This window comes from Lytechinus pictus, chromosome 3 (assembly GCF_037042905.1).
Source record: "Lytechinus pictus isolate F3 Inbred chromosome 3, Lp3.0, whole genome shotgun sequence".
Classification (NCBI taxonomy): Eukaryota; Metazoa; Echinodermata; class Echinoidea; order Temnopleuroida; family Toxopneustidae; genus Lytechinus; species Lytechinus pictus.
In genome coordinates this window covers 10,953,365-10,959,364 of record NC_087247.1, presented here as the reverse complement: position 1 = coordinate 10,959,364, position 6,000 = coordinate 10,953,365, and positions in this window count along the sequence as shown.

Genomic DNA, 6,000 nt, shown 5'->3' with positions numbered 1-6,000 from the left:
CCGCACCATGGCAATTATCCGCATTATTTGGAAATATGTTCATAAACTCAAAATCTTGTCCCGATGCCGCTATTATGCGGATAATAGCAGCATCAGAATAATGCGGATAACTCTTGTCCTCCTCTGATTTTACGACCAAATTATGCTGCTATTAGCCGCATAATTGGGTTTTATTGGGTTTATGAAAGGGGTATAAAATAACAAAGTCTAATGTTGATGAGTTCTGCCTATTTTCACAAAACAGTTTTAGGCACATCCCGATCAGTAGGCCTACATAAATTAAGGAGGCGATGATGTCATACAATCACTATTTCTTTGTATGGGATTATATGTAAATATCAAATATTAAATTATCATAACATCATGATAGAGAATGTCTTTACTGATTCAAAATATACTGAATAAAAATTCCTTAATATTTTCCATGGGAATCAAATCAGGCAAAATAATTTATTTTGAAAAATTAATAAATTTCCAGAGCTACTTGTTTTAGCTCATCATCCAAAATACATTGTATATCAGTTTGTTTACGTTGGACACTAATATGCTTTTCACACTACTTTTTTTCCTTAACCCCTGGAAATTGGTGGGGCTAAGGGGGGGCCTTAGCCCCACCAATTTCCCGGGGTCAAGCTTAGCCCACTTCGTTTTAGCAAAGTGGGCTAGCACGGTAAATAGTACGGTACTATCTGGCCCCGCAAAAAAGCAGGGTTAGCCGGCTTATTGTGGTGCTAGCACCACAATTGCGGTGCTAAGAGATGCAGTGTGAAACGAAACCGGGCTAAGGAAAAGTGGGGCTAAGCAATAGCCAATCACAGAAGTCGAAATTGCACGTTAATCACGCTCTGTATGGTAAAATCATCAATATTCATGAGCTCTGGGATAGTCCGGGGTTAAGGCCTTAACCACGGCTAAGCAGATAGTATGGGGTTAAGAAAGACAGTGTGAATCCCCCAACAGATAGTATGGGGTTAAGGATAGTCCGGGGTTAAGGATAGTATGGGGTTAAAGGAGAATGAAACTCTTGGAGCAAGTTAGCTTTTGTGAAAGCAGAAAAATCAAAGAATAAGATCAACAAAAGTTTGAGTAAAATAGGACTAGCAATAGAAGAGTTATGAGCATTTGAATGTCGAGATCACTAATGCTATGGAGATCCTCCTATTGGCAATGCGACCAAGATCTATGATGTCACAGATGAACAACTCTCCCCTTTTGGACACTGAAAATATACCCCAAAACATCTCTTTTTGTTCATTCTAATCATATGACAAACGATTCACCAATGATATAATGTTGTGAAACCTCTGTACTTGTCCTCTCATAAAGAGAACACCTCACCTTGTGATAGACTCTATAAAAGTGAGAATATAAGTGAAATAAGTACTAAAGTAATGAGGGAGTTGTACGTGTGTGACATCACAGATCTTGGTCGCATTGCCAATGGGAGGATCTACATGGCATTAGTGATCTCGACATTCAAATGCTCATAACTTTCTTAATATTCATTCAATCTTCCTCAAACTTTCAACAATATGTTTCTTTGATTTTTCTCTTTGATATGGATTCAGCTGGTTTCAAGGGTTTCATTCTCCTTTAAGGAAATGCAATGTGAAAAGCATATAAGGAAACTTTAGGGGCTTTTTTGCCCCTGTGAGAATGGAGAAGGTTATAATAACAACATTATGTTATGAAGGGCTTGCTGGGAGAACAGTTGATAGAGTTAAAGTGGCTACCATTGTTAAATTATAATTTTTATTATTATAAAAATATTGGGTATTGTCTTTTTAGGTTAATGCAAGTACTTAATTGCTTTTTCAGTTGAAAAATACTAGGTATTTTTCGTGATCTGGCAGATGTGAATATGGGGCTTTTCAAGAAATGCTTTGTCCCGAGAAATAGTCTCTCCTCCTCTTCTGTGGTTTGGGGGAGTTGATTTACATTTTCAATGAACCACATCAGACATAACTAATGTCTTTCTCCTTTGTTGGAAGTTGTCCAAGTCTGCCTGGCTGGCATCAAGACCTGGGCATTCTTTATATCCCAATGCACTTACTGGTAGACAAAAAAAAATACATGCAGGAACATATGATTTCAGTGTTATCTTAAAGAGACACAAGTAGACCAAAGACAGACACAAAACATGTTTTTTTTGTGGAAGTAATGGATTGTGTTTTGAATGATAGATTCAATTAATACACTGTCGTGAAAAAAGGCAACGATGTAACTAGGCCATGCAGGTGTAATTGCCACTGGTAAAGGTCAATTATAAGCTTCTACTCTCCAGGAAACATTGAAAAGGGGATATTTTCTTTTAAAATGACACCAAACACTGTCTAGAATATACACAACATTGTTTCAAAATAGGGTATGAATTGACCTGAGAATGGACATAATTTTACTCAACAAACATGTTATCCTCTTGCACACTGTTTGTATACTCAGTTTTACTCAACAATTTTTAAAGAGTGTATGAGAAGTCAGCTGGCTTTGCTTTGATCAAAGTTAAATCAGCAAAATCATGCCAACTAAACAAAAAACATACTATGTTTTTTGACTCAGCATTAATGTTTATTGGAATAATTATACTAGAATTAGTTTAAGTTATAGTTGAGTTGTATTTACCTATAGATGCTGTTTTCCAGAAATTACTTTCTAAGTTTTATGAAGTGTTTTGATACGATAAAGCGGTGTAAGATTGTATGGGTCTTAAATAAGATTGATCCATACACTTATATATATTCAGTCAGAAAAAAACAACTTTTTTTAATACTTGACTGGCGTTATGCATATCTAGGGATTATACTGCATTTTTAGCAAGCTTAACTTTTCAAGATGCAAAGTGTATGATAAAGAAAGCTTACCCTGATTTTTCAGAGCAAATTCTAATGATAAAGTAAATTTGAAACTGAACTAAACTACCTTGTATTAGTATATTTGATAAGTCAATGTTTGAATTTAGATGTATTCAATTCAGAAACTTATTTCAGACACTGTGATTGTGTTTGCCGTAGAGAAAAGGATTATCCATTGATATCATATTTGTCTGATGTCTGTCTCCCTCTATCTATTCTGCATGATTTATCCTCATCCTCTCTTTCTCATAGCCATTGATTAAAATGATATAGTGCTCTCTATCTTCAACATCTGTACAGCCAGCCAGAACCCAGGCAAGCTGAACTACCAGAGAACGAGCTAGCTAGCTAGCTAGCGAGCGAACGCAGACTGCTACACCTTAACCCGCCGCATGACCTTGTACTACAAGAAGGAAGCATGAAAAGTAGTTCACCTTGTTTCTCCATTAGGCAAATGGACTGCGCTGGGCTGGCTTTGTTTTGCGTTTTGCTCTCGCTACGTGGGCTATCGAAGCAAGCCACAGTCGATCGAACAGCAGCGGGCAGGGTGAAATCATATTACCTCTCGCTCTCTCTCTCTCTCCCCAACGCTGCTCCCCTTCGTTAGCTCTCCAGCGCTCTCTCTATATCACGGTGGCTGGCTTGCTTGGTGCAGCCTGGCTGGAAATCTGTGCAGGTTCGGATGCAGACGTATATACACGTCTCTCCCATATACATTCTGAGGAGTACTTTTCTTGCATTGTGGATCGCCTCTATATGTGATGACCTGTGTTGAAAAATAATAGTTGCAGGGATATTTTGTTTGCCGTGAAATCTCGAGGAGAACAGACAAGATTGATCGGCATTCAATAATTTTGTTTAAATGGACTTTTGGTGTATGCTTATTGGAGCTAGAAAAAGGGTACAACCCTTTTGTTATTGGCCGTGAACTTTTTTGTGTATCAGATGTGTTTGGATTTTGTGTTGGACGGGACCATTACCTTTTACAGCTGCATATAGGGTAAGTTTCTAAAATTTGGTTTCCATAGGGTGAAAAACTAGTGTATCATTTCACTGCCATCGTCACCTCTGCCGATTCAATACGTGCTTGAGATCCTTGTAATCATTTACAGTCGATGGTAATTTCTGATAAAAAAATAGCATTCAAGATCTAAACAAAGCTTGAGTATCAACCTTGGCCTCCATTATTCCTATTATTTTGTGTTATACAAATTTGAAGTGATTCAGGAGTTATAATGTATTTGATTTTACCTTTGTTTCACTAATTGAATACAATGCCAATAATTACATGAATGATTAAGAATTATTTCTTTTTTGAAGTAAGTAATTCTTCAAACTTATTGGATTAAGTGAACATCCTAGATTTGCTCTTATGAAATATTATTGAATGGTAAGATCATTAAAATTCAAAACAACAACAACCTCTGAAATCAACTCATCCCATATATCATTAAAACTGATTTAAGCAGAGGTATGACAGCTTATAGTTTCCAATATATACTGTATCTTGTATTGTTTGTTCCTAAAGTCACTTTACTGATAATTAATCTTTAAGGTTTGAATAAGCAATGTACTATACATGTTTACAAGGTTGTTTACTAGAGCTACGTAATTCTTTTTTTATTTTGTGATTTCCGTGATGCTATTTCATTTACCAAATGTTTATGTGTCTCAGTAAAAGATATCTGCAGTTTTGCCTTTGTGTGAACTGCAAGTGATTTGAATATTCACAAGCTAAGTGTGTGCCTGCTAAGGCTATCTTAATTATTCTGAAATATGTGAAATATTGAACCACCTACATGTATTCTGTGAAGAGTAAAAATGGAAGAAGGATTTAGTTTTTACATTAAAAAAAAAATCAGTCACATATTTATGGATGCTATTAACATGTGCCATATTTTAACCAAGAAAGTGATTTTGACGGCCCAGGGTGAAACAAATGCGATCATGAGGAAGATCTATATGATTTAAAGAATCCTATGTTTTTTGTTCACAATATATATAGTCAACTTTATGTTTCAATTTTTAAACATCCTATATGAACTCCATTTTTGGTCTGTTCTCAGTTATAACTGATGCTCTCTTATGTACTTGAAAAAATACAATTGATTCCTTGTTTTTGTTGTCTTAAAAAAAGAAAATGCAGAAAATAAAATTGTGTTCTGCAATTTGTGCTTATATAGCTGATATTCATATGTAACTGCTCCATATAAAACCAAGCAGCATTTTATTTTATCTCTGTTCTTCAGTTGTTGGAATAGGAAAGATGCACTTTTGTTTTATTATATTAAGCATTCCTTTAAGTGTTTAATCATGGTTTGCCAATTTTTCTTCTAGCCTCACTTTAGTTTTGGAAAATCCCCTTATTGGTCTATATTTTACTTCATTATTTCATAGTATGAACGTGTTTGTCCTTGAACTATTATTGTGTGGAATGTGGATGATAATGAAACAAAAATATGTTTGAGGAGAGGTTTTTTTTCTTCAATTTTACATGAAAATCTATTTTGATTGGGATTTTTTAAAATTTGGTATAATACCAACGATTTCACAAGCACGGAGTGTGTTGAAAATTTCAGGATGTATTCCTATTCTTTGTATGCAATCATTGAATTTATTGGAATGTGTTCAAAGGCCCTTGGTGGAGAAAAATAAATATTAGCAAGCAAGGTGCCAAATATGCTTTTAAAAAATTATTTGAATTTACTTGGAGAATTAATGAATAAAAAAATATTTGATAGTCACTTTATTGGAATGTCAGTAGATACCAGAAGTTTAATGTAAATTACATTAGATTGAACCTTTATTTTCCAAAGCTAATGATATAGGCTTCAAGGAACCAGCTGAAATGCTCTTTCCCCTTTCCATTCCTGTTTCCTTTTCTACCATCCCCCTATTGACATTTCCTTGTACTTCATCTGGTGGTTTTACGCTCTTCATCTTCCCCTCTCTATATAATACTATAATGCTATGTGGTTCCAACATTTTGTAAAACAGAAAGAGAGAAAAAGAAAAATAGAGAGCATATTAGGATTAAAGCAAGCATCACTTCTTGCATTGTGGTGCTAGCCCAAGTTGACCTATATTAAATTGATTACAATCTTCGATCGTAGCCACCAAAATTAAGTCTGGCAAGTCGAGAGAGGGA